The sequence below is a fragment of the Rhinichthys klamathensis genome, unplaced genomic scaffold (genome assembly GCF_029890125.1).
Source record: "Rhinichthys klamathensis goyatoka isolate OS25496 unplaced genomic scaffold, OSU_Roscu_1.1 h1tg000406l_1, whole genome shotgun sequence".
Classification (NCBI taxonomy): Eukaryota; Metazoa; Chordata; class Actinopteri; order Cypriniformes; family Leuciscidae; genus Rhinichthys; species Rhinichthys klamathensis.
This window is the reverse complement of record NW_026606907.1, coordinates 969,642-993,267: the sequence shown is the minus strand read 5'-3', so window position 1 is coordinate 993,267 and position 23,626 is coordinate 969,642. Positions and strand designations below refer to the sequence as shown.

At 39.4% G+C, this 23,626-nt stretch overlaps 1 long non-coding RNA gene and 1 pseudogene across 1 annotated transcript; one reads left to right on the top strand and one right to left on the bottom strand.

Annotated features, from left to right (window-relative positions):
• Positions 1–23,626, bottom strand: part of LOC130070435 (polyunsaturated fatty acid 5-lipoxygenase-like) — a 169,934-nt pseudogene that overhangs the window by 103,940 nt on the left and 42,368 nt on the right.
• LOC130070445 (uncharacterized) lies at positions 17,134–17,631 on the top strand. Its single transcript, XR_008803883.1, has 3 exons — positions 17,134–17,313; positions 17,422–17,495; positions 17,598–17,631. It is a non-coding gene; the product is annotated as an uncharacterized LOC130070445 (long non-coding RNA).

Below are 23,626 nucleotides of genomic sequence, written 5' to 3'. Positions count from 1 at the left end.
CCTCTGGCTCTTGAATTGAATGAGGATGACACTACCTGCCCCACCCATTCTCTCTTTAATTTTTTGTGTTCCTGCGCAGTGAGGTGAGTTTCTTGTAGGAAAACTATATCTACTTTTAACTTTTTAAGATATGCCAAAACCCTTTTCCTTTTAATCGGCCCATTCAATCCATTAACATTAAAACTGACAAATTTCAATACTCTATCCACAAAGTTCTTTCTTATTTATGAGCTTCATTCGACCTCTCACAATATTACCATAAACAGAGCATATGTAAACTTGTAAGCAACAAATAAATGGAGCACCCAAACAAAAAAGAAAATTACCCCAAAAAACACATAAAGAACCCCCTAGCGCCATCTTCAAAAAGTGTGGCACACTTCCCTTCCTCTAGAAAGGTCTTGTATCCATGAAAAACTATTCTAACTTAAACTTAAAGATCTTCTGCCCCCCAGGGGCTCTCCGCTATATAATATAGAATATTATATGAAACACTCTAAAATAGAACTGACTGTAATAAGATAACCACTCAAGTAGGTGAACAATATCGTAAAATTGTGGTGTCTTAACATTACAGTTTGCACAATGGTTGAGATTAAGAAGGTGCGTCAGGTCACTTGTTTACACTTCTCTTCCATTTTCAAGTGTTCTCTCTCACAAATGCTGCTGCTTCTCTTGGCGTTTTAAATGTTTTCTTTTTCCCATCTGAGAGCGTTACCCTCAACGTAGCGGGATAAAGTAAAGCAAACTGGATACCTTTGGACTTCAGCTCTTTCTTTACCCGATCATATTCCTTTCGCCGCTTCACCAAGTTGGGACTCAGGTCAGGAAAAAACATAACCGGCGCATTCTCGTACAATATGGGACCGTTGCTTTCCCTGGACAATTTTGCTGCCGTACGAAGTATCTTCTCCCGGTCCTGATATTTCAGCAGACGTATCAACACAGCCCTCGGCTTTTCCTCCGCGGATGGTCTTGGCGCGGGCGTCCGATGTGCTCGCTCTATTATCAGCGGCTCGGGAAAGTGCTCTTGACCCAATACAGTCGGAAGCCAATCGGCGAAAAAAGTGACCGGGTCACTGCCCTCACAACCTTCACGCACGTTAAGAACGCGGATATTATTGCGTCTGCTGTAGTTCTCAAGTGACTCAACTTTCTCCATCAAATATTCATTGTCCTTAGTCAACTTGATCACCCGCGAATCCAACTCGGTGACATGATCCTCCGCCGCCCCGATGCTATCCTCCGCTTCAGTGACGCGGGATGTCAGATTGTCAAGCATGGACTTTAAACCCGATATGGATTCGTTAATCTCTGCCGTTTTGGTATCCAATTTATTGGAAAGGGCTAGGTTCCCATTTCGTATCTCTTGAAGTATAAGAGTGTTGTCCCCGGTAACGTTAGGTTGTGCTTGTCCGTGCGCCATCTTGCTAATGCTTGCTTCTTGTTGCTGGTCTTCCTTTTCACTCGATGAAGTATGTAACGTTACAGTCGTCGAGTTAGTTTGCTTATTTCTAGATCTTAGATCCATTACGTGGCAGATGAATCAGAATAAAAGAGTAGTTTTTCTCTTTTGAAGGGATAAGAGTGTTTTTAAGAATACATTTTCGGAGAGCATCCAGGAACGCGTCCTTCTAGCTCAGCTGCATCACGTCGAGGACAGTGAGTTTGAGGAGAGTCAGAAAGAGTGGATCCCTGAGACAGGGATCTGACAGACAGTTAGGAGGTCAGGGGTCAATTAGGGGTCAGTCAGCAATGTGATTGATGTTTGTCAAATTAAACCTTTTTTTTATGCACATATTGCTTGTTTTCCCTATTCCACCTCAGTTTTAGTACCCTCATAGCACGTTTTGTGATGGATATATAATCAGGGAGCCCCAAGCTCCCAAAAAATGGTGTAAAATATTTCCTGTATGAAAAAATTCATTCCATAGAGGGTTAAAATATAGAGGCTTATAGACGAGGAGACCAGATAACCCTACACACTAAATATTTTATAAAATTTCATGTTGTTACCTCTCAGTCGCTCACGTTCAACATTGTCGACGTGTTGACTGATTGGGATCACGCTTAGGGAGCCTGTCATCTTCGAGTACTGTTAAAACGATTCAATGCACATTGGCGTGCGTGAACTGCCTGAATACTATCCAGAGCAGAACAGTGGTCCCACTGAAATCTTTTCAGAGGCTCCTGGGGCATATGGCAGCCGCAGCCACAGTACATTTACATTTACATTCATGCATTTGGCAGACGCTTTTATCCAAAGCGACTTACATTGCATTTTCAAGGTACTCATTTACAATCTTATCACATTTACTGCACATTTACATGCAGTAACACCACTCGGCTTGCTCCATATGAGACCGCTTCAGCACTCACGGCCGAGTCCCGAGGTGGGCGTGGCAGAGCGGCATGCTCCATGTGACAATCACCCCGGCCTGCTGCCAAACCCCTCAGCCCGTGGTCAGACACTTCGTTTCTCGGATGCCTCGCTGACAGATGTTTGTAGAGCTGCGGGCTGGGCGACACCTAACACGTTCGCTAGATTCTATAGCCTTTGTGTCGAGCCGGTTGCTTCCCGTGTGCTCTCTTCACATAGAAGCCAGTTAACACTGTAAGCCCCGCTCAAAGTGTCGGCTTGCTGCGCCATTCCCCTCCTATGGACTGGATACGTGCGCCATTCTTGCTGTAGTTGAGTTCCCCTTTGGCCGAACCCTGTTTAGTTCCTCCACACCCCTTCGGCATTGGACGTGGCGGAGCGTCTGATGCTAGGCCTACCACTCGTATGCACTGGTGGAACTTGTGCTAGGCTGGGTCCATATGTTGTGATCCCTACGGCGATGCCATATGTGTATTCTTCCACGGTACGGCTCCCTACGGCGAGCCCGTGTCTTTCCCTTGGCAGAGCTTGCTCTGCCGTCGCTGGTTGGTTGAGTCTTCCCCCGTTATAGGCTGGAGCCAACCCAGTGACTTTCCATATGTTGTACTGCCCGGTAATCCGCCCAGTCCATATGTGTATCACCACATGTTACCTTCCTGCGGGCTGGATGTGGTTTCCGTAGCGTCCCTCCTTCCATCGAAAGAACACGCTTTCTTCTTATAAAGTACTCTTTAAAAATAAGATGTTCTAGAAAATGTTCTTCAGCTGATGCCATAGAAGAATTCTTTTGCGCCATAAAGCACTTTTTTTGCTCATTCATGAATTAGAATTAAGATTTTTTTAAGATTTTTTAAAATTCCATCAGATTGGATTGAATAATCATTACACATTTTAACCAAATGATTGAACAATCCTTAATCAATTATTCAATTAAAATGTGGAAGGATTATTCAATTCAATTTAATGGAATTTTATTATTAATTGAAATGTGTAGGCCTATTTTTTTTGTGTATGTCAGTGCAGAAATAGATGACGAGATGTTTGCATTTGTACTCTTCTCTGAAATTGCACATACAATGATCTCCTACAAGAACAAAAACAGGTAAACAATTCTAAACAAAAGTAATCAAATTTAGACGATGACGGAAATCGTGTTGGTTAGGATATTGATCAGAACTCGTGTGAATTCGGACAGTAATTGTTTCTCAAGGTATTTTTCAGCAATTACTAGAGTTAGTCGATGATTTTATTGCCGTCTGAATCCAGAATGTCGTGTTTTTCTCCCACCACCCGAGTAAAAATCCCCGGCCGACTAACCTACTGTCTATTTTTAATCAAACATCCAAGGGCGTGTGGTAATTTAATTGCCACCTGAATCCACATCACTGCGTTTACAAGAAGATATCAATTCAAAATTCATTGTTTAAATCCTTTTTGGTAACTGTTGCACTTCGCTGTAATTTGCATTTTAAAGATGTATACTTTTATTACTGAAATGCTGGAAAGTATTTACAAGAACAATATTTCATCACGGCTCCACCTCAGTGAGTTTGAGCTGTTAAGAACAAAATGGAGAAAGAGAAAAAAAGCAATAAAATTTTAAATATTGTATTATATACAATTAAAAGCATTAAAAACATAAACCAAGCAGCTTTGTTTACCTCCTGAAAATAAGAGGTTGCATTAACTAATTAACTAAATTAATAATACACAATTTTTTGATTGACATCCATCATTTTGAGAGGTAAAATACAAGAGAGAAAACCATTCCAAGTTACTATAGCACACCTGTTTTCCTATTTTTTATTTCAGTAGCTAAGAGATTTAAGTACTAATCAAATAATAAATATGATATTATATTAAATATCTAATAAAGTTATCATTTTTAATCAAACAGTTTGTTTACAGCAGACAATCGGTGCTGGAAATCACAATTTTAAAATTCCAAGATACATTTCTAAGTTTTCTGTTTAAATAGAGCCGAGGGTGCGATTATAAAGAATCATGTAATTATAGGGTAATTTTGGCGAAGCGTGAACGCACCTGAAGTGCTGTTAGTGTCTGTGAGGGAGAACTGTAAAAGCACAGAAAAATACAACCACACAATGTCTCTAGTAATTCATGTAGCTAATTTAGTGTTGACATATATTTTTAAATATTGTGTGCTATAACAAAAAAAAAAAAAAAATGAAAAAAAAAATGAAGAAGAGTATCCTGGGAGACCCGGCCAGGAATAAGAATAGTCCACCCAAAAATGAGAATTCTGTCATCATTTACACACCCGTTCGAAACCAGTTTGACTTCTTTTCTTCTGTGGAACACAAAATAGGATATTCTGAAGAATATTGGGAACCAGTAGAACCAGTAATATTGCTATAACACATTCTTTAAAAAATAATTATGTTCCCTGGAAGAATGAGTCATACAACATGGGGGCGACAGAATTTTTATTTTTAAACGATCCTTTTAAAATGGACCCCAAAAAGCGTATATCATGTTTTTCTTTATTGTATTTAGTTTACAAACATACACAGAGCATTGTTTAACAGTTTAGAGAATCTGAAATAATTCATAATAAATATTAGGCCTATATTAATAAGCATTAGCAGACAAGAGGTATATAGCTTATATAGGGAGGTTATAGGTATATAGGGAGGTTGCCACGGCGACATCCATGAGAAGTCATGTTTGACACTTGCTGCTAAACAAAACGCTTGTTTTCTGTCCAAAAATTGGATAAACACCGACTTTTTATGAGGAAAATGCAAGAGAAGTGACCACAACACACCAGTGGAGAGACAAAGAAGAAAAAGATAGAGAAAGAAAGAGACAGAAGGAAAAAAGATACAGTTGGAAGAAGGAGCTCAGAAACAGAGTTCAGAAACAGAACATCAAGCTGAAAACAAACAAATAAGGAGAAAACAAAAACAAACAAGAACATAGAGGGACTCAAGCAAGTAACAGCAAGTAACTGGACACTGACATCAGTAAGTTTTTACATTTATTACTATAAAACAAGTCCCAACCACTGATCTATATAGAATGACTGGATAGCTCATGACGTCATAAACAGTGAAGCCACCGCGCCGCCATATTGTGATTCCCTAGTGAGCTCACGCGTTCTATTGAATCAATAGGAAATTGTATGATTTGACTGAGAAAACATTGCATAACGAGACACCGTCTTTAAATCTAAAGTCTCCCTGAACAGTCTTACAACGCAAACATCCTAAGCATTTAAATGGGTATTTGTTTAAAGTCGGAAATTATTCCTGCTTACTAAAAATTAAGTATATGTGAATTGTGAACTTAAAATTTAGCTCTTTCTGATGGTGTTTTACAGATAGATCAGTAGTCTGTTCAAGTATTTGATTAGTTAGCAAGAACATGTCCAGGAAATGCATAATACAAATTGTATGGGTTAATGTACACCTGTTTCACCTCTTATTTACCCCTTATTTACACTGCACACGTCTGCGGCGCGTTTACAGCTGCGACACGGCTACCGGAGCTGATCGCGCCCACAAATCGGCAAATCACGTGGAAATGCTCCCGGTGTGAGTTGACACCGCGTGAAGGTAGGAATAAAACATTGTCGGAGCCATAATGCGCCGCAGATGTGTGCACTGTAAATAAGGGGTTTACACATAGGCCTACTCCGTTTGTAGTGCATATTTTTTACCATACCCATGTCAACAGGTTGGAGCTTTCACTGCACGCGGATGCCCGTCCTGTGCGGTGCGTGCAGAGATGTTTGTGCTGCAGCCTGCAGGCGCTGAATTAAAGTGACAGCGCATGGTTCGTGGTCAAACTGAACACGGATTGACATGAAAATATTAAATGTATGCATTTAATTAAATTTATAAGAAGTAATGCATTGAATAATACGTTTATTGGGTTTAAACTTGAATACGTCTGTGAAAGAATGCATAGTAGGCTATAAAAAAAAATTAAACAACACGGAAATAGCGACAATTGTGCATATAAATTACTATATATGGGCTTAAAGTACAACCTGTGAGCAGTTTTTCAAGATCCTTTTGTGATCTTCGTTTTATACTTGTTGATGCGCAGCGGGTCATCTTAAAAGTGCCGTCGGAGCTACCTATCTCTGTATTACGGCCGTTGGAGCCCTCTGCTGGTAGGGAATCGTAAGATGGCCGCTCGAACACTTCCGGTGGCTTCACTGCCTGGTGGCAGTTTAGAACGTCATGAGCTATCCAGTCATTATATAGATCAGTGGTCCCAACTGAAAAACTCAAACTAATAGCTAACAAGCTAACATTGGACTGTGGTTACCTAGCAACGGCATCAATAACAGCAGTAGTGCTGTTTTAAACAAGGAACACAGAAGCTTGAAGATCAACTGTTTCATGATGTCTACACACTCTGACACCATTGAATATCCCCCAGCTATCAAAAGCAAAACTGCAAGAGGAAAATATAAACAGACAATACTTAGAGAAAGACCAGAAATCCTGTTCCTGGATCATTACAAAGATGGAAGGTCCTGTAATTTAATCTTCTGGACTGATGAACCATATGCCTGGCTGAATGTGTTCAGCTCTCACTACCCAGCAATAAAGAGAGCAGGCATTTGTAATGGATGGAAAATAAGTGTACTGGAAGAAAATGACCCTGACACCACCAGAATAACAGTGAACTTGTTCAAAAATGGAACTACCATGATACAAGGCGACCTGAGACAGTTTGAGTATGACTTTCCTGCAATGAGACTAAGAGCTGAGAAGGAGAAAGAGGTCCTCGCAAGCATCGCTCCAACCCTGAGAGTCAAACCGTCCTGTTCTGTCCCTGCTCCAGACAGACAGGCTGATGCTGACACTGATCCTCCCCTGCTCCAGCACTCTGAGGCCCTGGACATCATGAGAGAACACTTCTCCCAGATGGAAATAGAACTGGTACAAATCAGAGAGCAGCTGGACCAACAGCAGCATACAACCCCTACTGTCAGTGACTTCCAGGCCAAAAAAGAACAGGACAGTGTCAACTCACAGCTGAGAGAGCTTCAACAAGAACTAGATCGTCAGAGAAGACAGCTGGATGATCTCAGTGAGGAGATGAAAGAACTTAGAAAAGACAGAGACAACTGCAGAACTGAATTGGCTACTCTGAGAGAAGAGCTACAGGACAGAGACAGGCTCAGCCTACAAGCCAGACTGAACTCCACACAACCCCCTGTGCCCACCTCTCAGATCCAGACCACATCCAACCAAACACAGCCCTTTCCTCGAGGACCTCCCCCCTCTTACGCAGCCTGGTGCAGACTCTAATCTCCCCCCTGTACCAGCCAGCTGCCTCCATACAAACATCCCAAGCCAAAACACCAGTCACAATCCTGCACCTGTCCAAGGCCCTACCTCTAACCAGCCTCCAGCTAGGAGCTCCAGACCTGAAACCACCACCACAGCTCCACATCCAGACCCGACAGCTGAGAATGAACAAACACACACAGGCAGAAGGGCTGACATTATCCTCCTCATGGACTCAAATGGAAAGTTCCTAAATGAAAAGACCTTATTCCCAAGGCACAGAACGGAGAAGATCTGGTGCCCCAATACCAGGAGAGCCCTGGAGCTGCTAACAGTACCTGAGCTAGGCTCACCTAGTCACATCATCATTCACACAGGCACCAACGACTTAAGGACCCAGCAGGACAGCAGGATTAATTTTAAATGAATAGTAATATAAGGACAATTCTAAACAATATCTCACATATGATACATTCTAAAATGTCACTCAAAGTTTAATATTTTATTAATTTACCTACAACACTATTTTCCTTTTATTTATTTGTTTATTAAAAAAAAACACACAAAAAAAAAATATTTTTTATTTTTATTTATTATTATTATTTTATTTTATTTTTATTCCCATTTGTTACTAGTATTATTTTTTTAATATCTAGTTTACTATTAGGTGCTGGAATATAAGGTGTTTGTCTAATTTTTGAACAGATTACACTTGGAGATGAAATCGTTTACAATAACATGTTGGAACATTCAAGGTCTAAGATCATCAGCTTTTGGTCTAAAGAGCAGGAACTCAGATTTTAATAGAGAGTTAAAAGACTCTGACATCATAGTTTTACCGGAAACATGGTGCAGAGAAGATGAGATTATTATACCATCACTGAGATTATTATACCATCAACAAAAATAACCCAAGGCAGAGATTCAGGAGGCATGATTATATGGTGTAAATCAGAACTGAGCCAGTCCATCACAGTAATTAAAAAAGAAGAATCTTATATATGGTTGAAAATTAACAAACAGATGATTTGTGCTGAGCAACATGTCTACATATGTGCCATCTACATACCTCCATCAGAATCCCCCTACTACAACCCAGATATTTTCTCTATTCTTGAGGAGGAAATTAATCATTGTAAAACCATGTGTAGCGGGACGAGGAGAGGGGCGATCACTCCCTCAACCCATGTAGCTGACTACGCCACCCTGTTAAACAGGGAAATATTAATATTACTATTATTTAACCACCTACGAAAAAGGACACAGGAGCGTGGTTATCGAAGGAGGGTCTGAGACGTGGATACCAAAAGTACAAAAAGTTTTATTTCAATCATCAAGCAGCAATCTAAAAAGACACATTAAACGACTGAAGGACCAGGTTATCACATACATTAAATACTCCAAACACGAGAAGGAAGCCGAGGCTTATCAATGGCAGAAACAACTAGCTTAATGAGCACAAGGCTCCTGTACCACCCTGTGCACCGATCTCACCACGACACACGCACACCAACAAGGTCAAGCACAGCACTCCGTGACAGAGTCCCACCACCGCACACGAGGGCCTATGAGTGGCCTGCCCTAAAGCCTCGGCTCCTGTAACAAAAACACAATTAACAGTATAATTTCCAAATAATAAGATAACAATTGACATTTAAATCAAGTTACAAAAGAAAGAAAACAAATACAAAAAAACAGTTATTTACACACTAAAGGTTCATGCATCAAACCACGCTGAGGATAAGAATTTGGGCACCGAAACTGGGTGGATATTCACTCCACTTTCATGCTTCACCAGCAACCCGGCGATCACATAAAAAGATGCTAGAAAGCAGATGTTACGATACACTTAAAACGAGTACCCACGTCAGTTTGATACATGGGTAGACAAACAAACGAGATAAAGCAATAACACTGAAAAATAAAATAAAATGTACAAAAGCAAAATACACAAACACATGAACCGAGCGCACACACGCTCATGAGCGAGTTGTCCAAACGAAACCAAGATAGACAAAGCAGCAGCTTCAACTAGTGTTGCCCCGCAGGCCTCATTGACCGCACTCGTTTCTGCGAACAGATTATTCCTGTCAAGATTCAAACAAAATTACAACAAACATACATAAACGTTGCGCAGTAGCGGTAATTAGGCATACCTTTACTTCATAGCGGGTCGCCAATCGGAGTCACACACACGGACAAAGGTGTCGCCATAACAACGGCACGGGAAGGCAGGAGGGGCATATAAATAGCCACCGCCAACAACCCCCAGCAACGAACCATCTGCCATAGCTATAGACCAAATGACCTTTACATAAAGTCACAAATCTATGCGCTAACTAGTTAACCAAACACATACCTCAGGCGGACGAGATGAAAACAAACCGGAATGGGCGGTCCCCGGCAATGACGCACAGGCGGTGACCCACACACCCACAAACGTGCATTCGGTTCCTTTTAAACGCTGCCTCGCAGAATATGATTGGACAGTACATTACCCGCGAGCATTGAATTAAAAATAACGAGACTCTGTACGTCCCACTACACATGGGAAATGTATTAATCTGTGGGGACTTGAACGCTCGAACAGGGGAAAGAGCTGACACTATGAACACCCAGGGAGACAAACACTTACCTGGAAGCACCTGCTTCCCCCTCCCTGAATGTCCTGCTAGAGAGAGCTTTGACAAGCTTACTAATACAAGCGGTATGCAGCTTTTACAGCTATGCCGTACACTGGGTCTGTACATAGTCAACGGCAGGCTACGAGGGGACTCTCTAGGTCGCTACACTTACAGCTCAGCTCTTGGCAGTAGTACGGTTGATTATTTCATTACAGATCTAGATCCAGTGTCTCTCAGAGCTTTCACAGTCAGCCCCCTCACACCCCTCTCAGACCACAGCAAAATCACAATATACCTGAAAAGGGCCCAGTCTAAGTCTGGAGCCCCTAGTGCCTGTGAACTGTTTAACAGCACATACTCATACAGATGGACCCCAGACAGCATGGGGGCGTACCAAAAGGCACTGGAAAATCAAAACATATATAATTTAACCCATTTATTTCTAACTGAAACATTTCCCCAGAATAATTCTGGTGTAAATTCAGCTGTGGACAAAATCAATTCAATATTTCATCATTTGGCTGCATTGTCTAATTTGAAAGCCTCCAAACCAAAACCTCAACAAATGAACAGTAACAAATGGTTTGACACTGAATGCAAAAACCTAAGGAAACATTTAAGGAAATTATCAAATGAAAAGCATAGGGACCCAGATAACCACAACATACGCTGTAAATATGAGGCCACTCTGAAACAATACAAGTACACCCTAAAAACTAAGAAAGAACAACACAACAAAAAGCAGCTCTGTGAAATTGAGGAATCTTTAGAGTCTAACCAGTTCTGGGAGAAATGGAACAACCTAAACAAAACCCAGCAGGATGAATTGGCGATTCAAGATGGAAATACTTGGATTAATCACTTTAGTGAATTATACAGTAATATTACAAAAAATGATGATCAGTACAAGATACTCTCAAAATGGAAAACTCTGGAGGCGGTGATAAAAAACAACCAAAACCCTCTAGATTCCCCTGTAACAGAACAAGAGTTAACAGAAGTCATCCAGTCCCTGAAAGGAAAAAAGGCTTGTGGTGTAGATGGAATCCTCAACGAAATGATCAAATACTCAGATCATAAAATCAGATTGGCTATACTAAAACTATTCAATACTATTCTATCAACTGGAACTTTTCCAGACATCTGGAACAAAGGTTTAATAACCCCAATTCATAAATCCGGAGATAAATATGACCCAAATAACTACAGAGGAATATGTGTATCCAGTAACCTGGGAAAAATATTCTGCAACATCATTAATAAACGACTTGTCAAATTCCTTAATGACCACAATATTCTGCATAAATGCCAAATTGGTTTTTTGCCAAATTGCCGCACAACGGACCATATATTTACACTCCAGACTCTAATTGATCAAGAATTAAACATTAAGAAAAAAAAGGTATATGCCTGTTTTGTTGACTTCCAGAAAGCCTTTGATTCCATCTGGCACGAGGGCCTCTTCTACAGACTACTTGAAAGTGGCATTGGAGGAAAAACATATGATTTGATTAAGAACATGTATACAAAAAGTGAATGTGCCATAAAGATTAGAAACAAACAAACAGCGTTCTTCTCCCAGGGCCGGGGAGTGAGGCAGGGATGCAATCTCAGTCCAATTCTCTTCAATCTATATATCAATGAATTAGCAAAGCAATTAGAGAGTTCCACGGCACCTGGCCTCACCCTGAACAACACCGAGATCAGAGGTCTGCTGTATGCAGATGACCTAGTGTTACTCTCACCTACTAGAGAAGGTCTGCAGCAGCACCTTAACCTCCTGCAGAGATTGTGCCAGACCTGGGCCCTGACAGTCAACACAGTAAAGACTAAGATAATGATCTTTCAGAAACAATACAGAAATCAGGTTACACACAATTTCTATTTGGACACCACTAAATTACAACACACAAAAAACTACACTTACCTTGGCCTCGACATTACATACACAGGCAACCTCAACATGGCTGTGAAAGATCTGAGGGACAAAGCAAGGAGAGCTTTCTATGCAATAAAAAGAAACATTAAAATCTACACTCACTGGCCACTTTATTAGGTACACCTGTCCAACTGCTCGTTAACACTTAATTTCTAAGCAGCCAATCACATGGCGGCAACTCAGTGCATTTAGGCATGTAGACATGGTCAAGACAATCTCCTGCAGTTCAAACCGAGCATCAGTATGGGGAAGAAAGTTGATTTGAGTGACTTTGAACGTGGCATGATTGTTGGTGCCAGAAGGGCTGGTCTTAGTATTTCAGAAACTGCTAATCTACTGGGATTTTCACGCACAACCATCTCTAGGGTTTACAGAGAATGGTCCGAAAAAGAAAAAACATCCAGTGAGCGGCAGTTCTGTGGGCGGAAATGCCTTGTTGATGCCAGAGGTCAGAGGAGAATGGCCAGACTGGTTCGAGCTGATAGAAGGGGAACAGTGACTGAAATAACCACTCGTTACAACCGAGGTATGCAGCAAAGCATTTGTGAAGCCACAACACGCACAACCTTGAGGCGGATGGGCTACAACAGCAGAAGACTCCACCGGGTACCACTCATCTCCACTACAAATAGGAAAAAGAGGCTACAATTTGCAAGAGCTCACCAAAATTGGACAGTTGAAGACTGGAAAAATGTTGCCTGGTCTGATGAGTCTCGATTTCTGTTGAGACATTCAGATGGTAGAGTCAGAATTTGGCGTAAACAGAATGAGAACATGGAACCATCATGCCTTGTTACCACTGTGCAGGCTGGTGGTGGTGGTGTAATGGTGTGGGGGATGTTTTCTTGGCACACTTTAGGCCCCTTAGTGCCAATTGGGCATCGTTTAAATGCCACGGCCCACTTGAGCATTGTTTCTGACCATGTCCATCCCTTTATGGCCACCATGTACCCATCCTCTGATGGCTACTTCCACCATGTCACAAAGCTCTAATCATTTCAAATTGGTTTCTTGAACATGACAATGAGTTCACTGTACTAAAATGGCCTCCACAGTCACCAGATCTCAACCCAATAGAGCATCTTTGGGATGTGGTGGAACGGGAGATTCGCATCATGGATGTGCAGCCGACAAATCTGCGGCAACTGTGTGATGCCATCATGTCAATATGGACCAAACTCCCTGAGGAATGCTTCCAGCACCTTGTTGAATCTATGCCACGAAGAATTGAGGCAGTTCTGAAGGCAAAAGGGGGTCCAACCCGTTACTAGCATGGGGTACCTAATAAAGTGGCCGGTGAGTGTATATTCCAATTGAAATCTGGCTTAAAATTTTCCAATTTGTACTAGAACCAATAATTCTATATGGCAGTGAAATTTGGGGGCCAAAACTTAATAATGAATTTGACAAATGGGACAAAACAATCATAGAATCTTTCCATACTGAGTTCTGTAAGAGCATCCTACAGGTGCAGAGAAAACCCCCGAATAACCTGTGCAGAGCAGAGCTAGGCCAATACCCCCTCTTACTAAGGATACAGAAAAGATCAATTAATTTTACAATCACTTAAAATCAGTTAACCCCAGACATATCATCACAAGCCCTAACACACCAGGAGCTGAAAGCAGAACAGAGTCCCCTCAGCCAGCTGGTGCTGAGGCTCTCTGCAGTAACCAGTCCCCAACAGCCTCAGGACAGCAACGCCAACTCAAGACCAGACCAAATTATCAAAAGCAGAAAGAAAAATATATTGAATACTGGAAAGAAACGACCAAAACACAAAGTAAATTACAATTTTATCTGACCCTAAAAAGAGAATTCACACTGGCAAATTACCTGAGTACAATAAAATGTCCTAAACTAAGAAAAATGTTGACAACGTACAGACTAAGTGAACACAGCCTGGCCATAGAGACGGGTCGGCACAGACAGAGCTGGCTCCCACTAGAGGAGAGACTCTGCTCCCAGTGTGACCGGGGACAGGTCGAGACAGAGCTGCACTTTCTAACCTCATGCCCCAAATATAATACACTAAGACAAAAACACTTCCCAAACATTTCCCAAATATACCCTGAATTCGAATCCATATCAGACACACAGAAAATCCCATATTTACTAGGAGAAATGCCCAAATGTGAGATAATTGCTGCAAAATATGTCTCCTCATGCCATGAAATGAGGACAACCAGTGGAACCTCAGATGGATAAATAATTGTACAAATTTTCAAATAATTATTATTTTGATTGTTTGATATTTTAGTAATTGTTTTATTTTATTTGTTATTGTTCACTTTTATTTATCTATATGTTTGTATATGTCTATTGCTTTGGCAATATTGTGCTATTGTACACATTCATGCCAATAAAGCTGAATTGAATTGAATTGAGAGAGAGAGAGAGAGAGAGAGAGAGAGAGAGAGAGAGAGGAGTGAGAGAGAGAGAGAGAGAGAGAGAGAGAGAGAGAGAGAGAGAGATGAGAGAGAGAGAGAGAGAGAGAGAGAGGAGAGAGAGAGAGAGAGAGAGAGAGAGAGAGAGAGAGAGAGAGAGAGAGAGAGAGAGAGAGAGGAGAGAGAGAGAGTGCGTGTGCGTGTGCGTGTGCGTGTCGGTGTGTGATTCTGGTCATTATGCAACCAGTGGAAATGGGTTTAACAAATCAGAATCCATGTAGACCATGTAAAAAACAAATAATCTTTTTTTTTTTTCAATTTCGGAGAAATACTTTGATAAATTAAATTGTGCATTTGAGATAGGAAGAATGAGTCTAAATCTGTATTCGATGTCGCCATCTAGTGTGCCATTATTGTACTCACATGAGCATCTATTTTTTTAAGTTTTAATTATTTTAACAGTTTGTTAAAGGGATAATTCATCCCTATGTAATAAAATACAGTCATCACCCAGATAGCAAAAAATATCGGCACGGCTTCTTTTTGCCGCCGGCCCCAAACTGTCGGCTATAGGTGCGCCCCGCTGGCGGAGATGAAACGTTTGCCGCCGAATACGTCACTCCCATTTCTTGCGAGATGCCGCCCGAGCGAACAGCCGCCGGGCCGCCGACTTCTTTCTCTCTGGCGGTTGCCGCCGTCTAAATGAACCGCGGCCGGCTGGCGGCAAGCCGCATTGAAATCGACCTGCCATGTCATTGGCATGAGTGGAACTGACAGCATTTTAACTTTCACATTTAAAGCGATTATAATTATTATGTGAATTATATCAAATTTTGTTATTGTTGTTGCTCCAAAGTCATTAGGGTTTATAACAGATTTGACTCAGTCTGATTCCATGATAAGGTTTAGGAAAATACATTTAAATTACGTTGAAACTCTGAGCGATTCAGTGATAGGCCTATGTAAAATATATAGAATTATTTTATTCACTTAAGGTGACAATTCTTTACATTTCTTTGATTTATGCACAATTGAGATGCACAAATAGTCCAAAAAGAATTCCTTTTGTAAAACTTACTTGGCAATAAATATCTTTCTGATTCTGATTAGGTTTTAAAATAAATATTTCATTCATGGTATGAACAATTTAGCAGAATAAATGGATGAAGTTAGACTTTTCACCAATGCCTGAAATCAGTGAACAGTGAAAGACATCTGCAACTTGGCCAAAAGCTTGGGTATGCTTTAGATTTTTTTTATTAATTTGCAAACCATGGTAATATTTATAATAAACATGAAAATCCCTGTTTTGACCTGAAAGATAAAGTGAAATATTTAGAAATATTTTGTCTCTCTGTCACCCCAAGGAAATTTCGTTTATGTCTTTCATTTTTTTACAAGCTCGATTTTTTATTTTTATTTTACCTTTTACAGGTAAGGGATTAATTTGCAATTGCGAGTTTTGCAATCTGTACAAATGTTTAAGAAAGTATTAAAGCACAAACAGAGAAGTACCTCCACCGGCCGAGAGGGGCAGTACCTAAAAAACGGAAGCAGATTTACCAACACAACAGTGGCCACTCGTCACACGATTTCAGTATTTGGAGAGGATATCCTATCTAGTCATTGACTACGATCTTTAAAGTAAGTACATTTTTCCTTTTTGTGTAACGCAATATTATGTTCATTTTTTACATTTTTAGTTCAGCTTTTTCAAATATGTTCTTGCCTTACTAGTCAAGCTAGTAAGTTAGCCTTGTTTACAAAGTTTTCGTCATGTTTCTGACATAGCTAACGTTAGTTAGGCTAACGTTACTTAGTTTCTTCCTGGCGTTAGTTTTTTCTTTTCTTCTTTTAACTATATTTACGTATGTTTATGCAAGTGTGAGTACTACAGTATGTGGTTTAAGATAGTATTGGTCAGTCGAATAATTAACTAACTTACGTAACCAAATCCTGAAGGACAATTCTCCCGCCCACGTGGGAATGGTAACGTTAGCAAAATCTTTACAACAAGAAAGACTGATCAGTATAACTTGTGTTGTTTTCTAACTAAACATAATGATGTTTTGTTTGATTCGACAACCATGCTGCTAGTCTAGATTAACTTACAGTGTTAGCTAACACATGCTGCTTCGCCTTTTTTACTCACTGAATTCAAGCATGTTCGACATGTTGAAATGTATCTAGCTACAGTAGATCGCCAAAGCTTTACATCTAGAAAGAAAGCTTTACATCTAGAAAGTTTAACTTTTGGTGTTTTCTTACAAAAATAACGATGTATGTGTGTGTGTATATATATATATATATATATATATATATATATATGTATATATGTGTGTATATGTATATATGTGTGTATATGTATATGATTGTGTTTGTCTGAACATGGTTTTCTGTTGATCCACTTGTGAAAATGACTCGTTTTTTGAAGGGGTGAGCATTTTAATGTTATTGATTTTGCCTGGAAATTAATCAAAAGGTATAATTTATGCAAAATGTTCTTCTATTTTAGATGGTTCACATTGTTCAGTTTATCAACGAGGAGGATCTGCCATTTGCAGTGGTTCCGCAAGAGTGGCTCAGCGAGAGCATGTGCCATTGGCCCCCATTTAACCTCAGCAAAAAGACGAAGGCAACAATTTAGCCATCCTCTGCACACCTCCACACAGCACCTGGGAGAAACATCATTTTAAGTTCATGAAGGGAGCAGGTAAATGGGTCTGACTTGTGTATTTGATTTTCCTGTATTTCATCTGTGTAATTTATTTTCTGTTTATTGTGGATAACTGACTCTTTCATTCATTATTCCCTACTCTAGAATCTTGGAAGTCTCAAGAAAAAAAACTCTAGAAAGATGCATCGATTCCAGAAAACCAGGAAAATGCTGAACTGGTATGTAAAATCTATTGCTGTTATGCTGGATTTGTGATCCTGCCACTAAACTATACCATTTGTTAGATTTTCAAATTTCTGTTTCCTCTTTCTCGCAACCAGGTTTCTCCCCAGTAATCCAGACTCCACTTCACAGAACCAAGAGTTTGAGTACAAGTAAGTGATGTTATTTGTGAAGTTTTTTTGTCTTGGAAACTATTGCTTCTATTTGAAGTCGGCATGAACCGGAAGTTACAAACGACTTTTCTCCAGTGTTGTGACGTATTTAAAAATGAAACGGTATATTGAACGGAGGGCAGGGTTTTACTCTAGCGCTCCTCTTCTCCATCTCTGCTCATAGCACGGTTTGAGGGGAGTTGCCACGCCCTCGCGCCATAGCACATGACCGGAAGAGAAGTCGTTTCGAGGGGGGAGGGAAGGGTAACGTATTTGATTAAAGATTATAAGGCTACATGAATTTTAAAAGAATAATGAAGTGCACAGATAAATCATTTATAATAAACACTACAATATTACATATAAAAATACGAATTGTAAAATCTTACTTCAAGAGCAGGTGAAGCAAGTTCAACAAACAATGTTGAAGACGTTTGCTTGCACTGAGCAATTAGGTACAACTTGCAAACAGCACCTGTGGTTGTCGGTTTAATTCCCACTGGGGCTACCTGTACATGTAGTAGACCTAGATATAAAGTAAAATTTAAGATTGTATACTGCATATATTACAGTCTGAATCCTTAGCCTTTCACATTTTTTATTTATTTATGAGAAGCTTCAGAGAAATGTAACTTGTAACACTTTTTTGGATTTTCAGCTTGGTGTAGGGGATAAAGCATGTTTTAGAGACATGTTCCTGAAGACCATTGTTCAAAGTAAGTTGGATTTTTTTTTTTTTTGATTTAATTAGATGTGTATGCCCTATTGTCCTCATGCAATTCAAATTAAATGACAGATCTGTATTTTCTATATTAGCCATCCGGAAGGACCCGGCAACCCAGGATGCACTGATGAGGCGGTCCAGGTTAACGTTACGCGTTACCTGAAAGGAGCATCTGACCGTTACCTGAAAGGAGCATCTGACCGTGAAGGCAGAAAAAGGCGCCGCACAGCTGAGAGGGACCCACAGCCGACCACTTAAAACTAGACTGACTACTGACACCCCAGAATCACTGACAACTGGAATCCTTTCTTTATCTTGCAGTCAGTAGAATCAAGACCCCTAAAGAAGTCAGAAGTGTCAGACTACACTCACTCACTGTGGAAATTACTTTCTTTTTTTCTTTTTCAAATAAAGCTTGTAAATCCTTGTGCCACAGGTCAGCATTGCCGTTATAATGGCCTATTCTACTCCAGAGCTTTACTATAAATTACTACCACTTATCATATTGTTAGAAATGGCTTGTAAATGTAGTTATACTTTTATTTATTTGGTATCTTGCACATTATTTGGTATCAAATATCCTCTTTACTTGTCATAATGTTTACTGGTAATTTGTTACCCTAGAGCTGTCCTTTTTATATGAAAACTTATTGTAAGTGTTGTAATTGCAGCCTTTTGAATCCAAAATTGAATTGGAAACCTGCATGTTAGTATATTGATTTATTTATTTTTCTGTTATGTTTCAGTGATCTGAAACATCTTGTTTAAATGACAGTTACTGTACTTTGAAACGTGGAATAAAAATGCCAATTGTAAATTTGTCTGGTTTGAGCAATCATTATTCTTGATAAACTGCATGCTATAAATAAAATATATATATATATCTAGCCAGAATAAGCGGCGGCAGAGCGCTCGAAAATAGCGTTTGCCTCCGGCGGGCCGCGGAAGGACGGCCTTCAATATAAAGCGCGGCGGAACGGCGGTTGGCCCGCGGGCCGGCCGCTTAACGAAGGCGGTAGGAAGGCGGCTGCCGCTTTTAAAAAGCGGCTGCCGCCGGCGGTGCGCCGTCCAACGTGTTTGCGATGTCGCCATTCTGACGCTCCTACTGCCGCCGGAGAACCGACGGTGGTCCGCCGACTCATTGCTATCTGGGCATTTGCTCATCGTCGTGTTGTTTTTAAACTGATATGATTTTCTTCCATGCATGGAGATGTCAGGCAAGAATCACAGCCTTTCATTCACTTTCATTATGGAAAGAAAAGATGTGATAACATTCACCTTTTGTTGCTCCCTGGAAGAAAGAGATTGTACGAGCAAAACACTTGACGTGTGTCCGCCAAACCTTTGCTAACAAGAACAAACTAAACTGCATGAAAATATAACATTGTAATTTAATGTTTACAGCTTTTGAAGTTGATGGTCTGAAGACATCATTGTTTCACACCGGCCAGCAGAGCCGGCCGAGCCACTAAGCGACCGTTGCAATTGCAAAGGGCCCCGTGGCCAGCAGAGGGCCCCCTAGAGTCACTGCTAGCTAGTGAAAAAATAATAATAATAAAAAAAAAATCGCACAACAAAAGTAACATAAAATAAATAAATAAAAAAGAAATGGACCTACAGCGCTCTTTATCAGGCATCATGATAAGCACAGAGTTGTTATTTATTTAGTTCTGTATTATGGCAAATCAACCGGGAGCTCCCCGCAAAGGCGCGCGCGCGTCTTGATCCCGACTGCCCCTAGTCACTCGTTGTCACTTGGTCAGTCAGTTAGCGACTCCGACGAATCGACAATGTCTGACAAGAAACGAAAATATCTTTGTGGCCAAGAAAAACGACAAAAAAAGAGCCTGGAAGAAGAGAAGAAGCAAGAAGATAACGGTACGTAAGCCTGTAGACTTAATTTTCCGATTTCTGTAATATGGATAATCTGCACTAAAAGTCTTAACATTAGCCTAAATCGTGCTTGTATTAATTTTCTACAGTTGTTTAACTTACATGCTAATAACATGCTGCATAAAATTGGTTTAGTATTAGGCCTATACCATTTGCTGTGGTGTTACTGTTAAAGCATTTAACAGAACAATATAAACTCAGTTTGGATTCTACACTAAAGGGCTAACATTAGTTTACTCCTTATGTCTCCTTAGGAGCACTATTAAAGTAACGTTATATGCTGCCAGTAAGCAAAGCTCCAGCTGTTGGTGAGTATAAAGGGGCAGTAAAATGATAACCTTCTGCATTTTAAAAATTAAGTCTAACTTTATGTATAATTATTTTCTTTATTTGGATTGGATTGTAATAGTTATATTGAAATGTTACCTTATTCTTAATATTGTTACTATGGATCTTCTTTGTGGTGTTTTAGATGTTATTGTTAATTTTGTTTATTTGAAAAATCTATTTATTATTTTATATAATATTATATTTAAATGTTATTCTATTGGCTCTATTTAATTTAAATTATATATATATATATATATATATATATATATATATATATATATATATATATATATATATATGTGCTGTAGTTTGTGACTCTTAAACTGGTGTCAATAAAAATGTATCTTTGTTCAGTGATAATCACTTTATCTGTCTTTTTATTCAGCAAGTTAATCAGTGTGTGTGTGTGTGTGTGTGTGTGTGTGTGTGTGTGTCTTGCACTGCCATTCAGCTCAGTGGTATCATAATTTTCCTGTTAGACATCAAACATAGTATATACAGTATAATATAGTTATATAGTATGGTATAGTTATAGTCATTGCTTTTCTTTAGGCCTTAAAACGGTCAAAGGTTTAAATTGTTTGTTGTTTGTTGACTGGTTTTATATCGGCTAGCGCTTTGAGTCTGAGAAAGGCGCATGACAAATAAAATTTATTATTATTATTATTATTATTATTAAAGGGGCCTCCAACCAAATTTTGCTTAGGGCCCCCAAAGGTCTATAGGAATAACACATCTGTAGAAAAGGCCCCAAAGTTATGTTAGTGTTGCTATTATTAGAGTTGACCATATTGTGCTTTATGTTTCACCTTTACTCCCGTTTAATGCTTGTAAGAGGGTTGCCAAGCGCGTGCTGGTGGTTTGTATATTATATCTGACGTCACACAGTTAATACACAGTATGATAGAGATAGTCGATCGAACACATTTTATTCAGTATTACAAATATTTACAGATGGTTCTAAGGAACCTATCAGTCAAAAGGTTGGATTAGGAGTATATATTCCACATTTTAAAAAACAGATTAGTTTGAGGTTGACTGATGAGATGTCCGTGTACACTGCAGAGTTAACAGCTATAATAATAGGAGTCGACTACAGTGGGTTGAACAAGTCAGACCAAATAAAGTAGTAATATGTTCAGATTCTTCTTCAGCTTTAATTAGTATAGTACATGCAAGATCAGACAGAGAAGATTTAATAATGGAAATATATTTATCATTATACAGACTGAAAGAGGCTGGAATAGTGGTGTATTTTTGTTGGGTACCAGCACATGTTGGGGTATCTGGTAATGAAGTTGCTGATAAACTAGCAAAAAAAGCACTAGACAAGAGGGAGATGGATGTTAGAGTACCTATGGGGAAAAAGGAGGCAAATTCAAATCGATTTTAAAGAGGAAGTTAATGAATAAGTGGCAAATTAGATGGGATAGTAGTAGCAAAGGGAGATGGTGTCATAGTATCACACAGTCAGTAGGGAGGATACATTGCCAGGGAGGAAATAGGAAAGAAGAGGTATTGCTGTCTAGGTTAAGACTGGGACATACAGGGTTAAACTCAACACTGGCAATTATGGGGTTACATGAGAATGGATTATGTGATGCATGTGGTGTATCTGAAAATGTATGTCATGTATTATTTATTTGTAGTAAGTATAATATTTTTCGGGATGTATTATTCAGTCATTTGAAAAATGGAGAGGATAGAATGAAGAATGAGGATATTCTAGGAAAAGGTTTAATAGCCAGACAGATATATAGAGCATTAATTGCGTTTATATATGATTCAGGTTTGGGATTTAGATTAAAATATGTGTGTAACGTTGAACCCGCCATGGGGGCTGAGTGTGGACGGAGGAGCTGAACACGCAGCGCCGAATGAAGCTCAATGAAACCTCTATTGCAGGTATGATAAATAATGATGATGTATGTGGGATGATATAGTTTGACTAGACAGGCAGACAGTTTTTAAAATTCAGACTTATCATCACCTATGCTTATCACCCAAGGTTAATTTGCCATCCAGCACAGTAGGTGGCGATAATGCTCCTTAGGAGTTAATCGCCATTAAACAAGAAGAAGAAGAAGAAGATAGTCGATCGGTTGGATTGGATTGTAGTCGTGAGCATAGACATAATAAATACATAGACGCCCTATTGGCCGCTTTGGAGCGTTGCTGCGATACGTCAACGGGTCCGCCATTTTGCGGAGGGCAAGACTGCGCTGTAATCAAATGTAAGTAAACGGGGGAGCTGCGTTTTTTCTGGATAAAAACAAACTGTTTTTACATTTATCAACCGATTTCAGTGGTTTGTATGTGGTTTACAAAAAGTTCCACCTCTAGTTATTTAAAATCTCGATAGTTAGACTTGTAAAATATTTTTTTAAATAAAGAATGGTCAATTAAGCTCAGGCTTGTCATGTATCTGGCTTTTTATTCTTGGATAAGAATCGTGAAGACCCCCATACTGAGATATAATTTAAGTTTTCTTATTGTGGAAAAAGCATTTTCTGTGATTGACCAGATTTTAGCAATAAACAAAGATAACTGATGGATCCTTTATAATAATACGTTATGGTACAACTACATGCAAATAGTAAATATAACATAAAGTGAGAAGTAATAGTAAATAGTTTAGTCAATAAAATAAACAAATAGTATACAGCAAATAAAATAGTAATGATTAGTATAATTATATAATATGATAAGTACAATAATACAATCATAAAAATATTGATAATAGCATAGTTTATTAATAATACTATAATAATAGCAATAGAATAAGAAATATCAATTACAGAATATACACAATAAAAAATAAGTTAAATAGTGACTTTAATATGTAACTATTTTTGTTAAATTTCAGTTTTATTGATTCACCTTATTCCGCCCCGCCCACTTTTAATACTTCGCGCTTCCGCATTTTGTCATCCGACTTCCGCTAAACTGGCACGGCACATCCGGTAGCTATTTCAGTTGTTAGAAGATTGTTTTTTAGCTAGCCAAAACTTTAGCAAAATGTCAAATA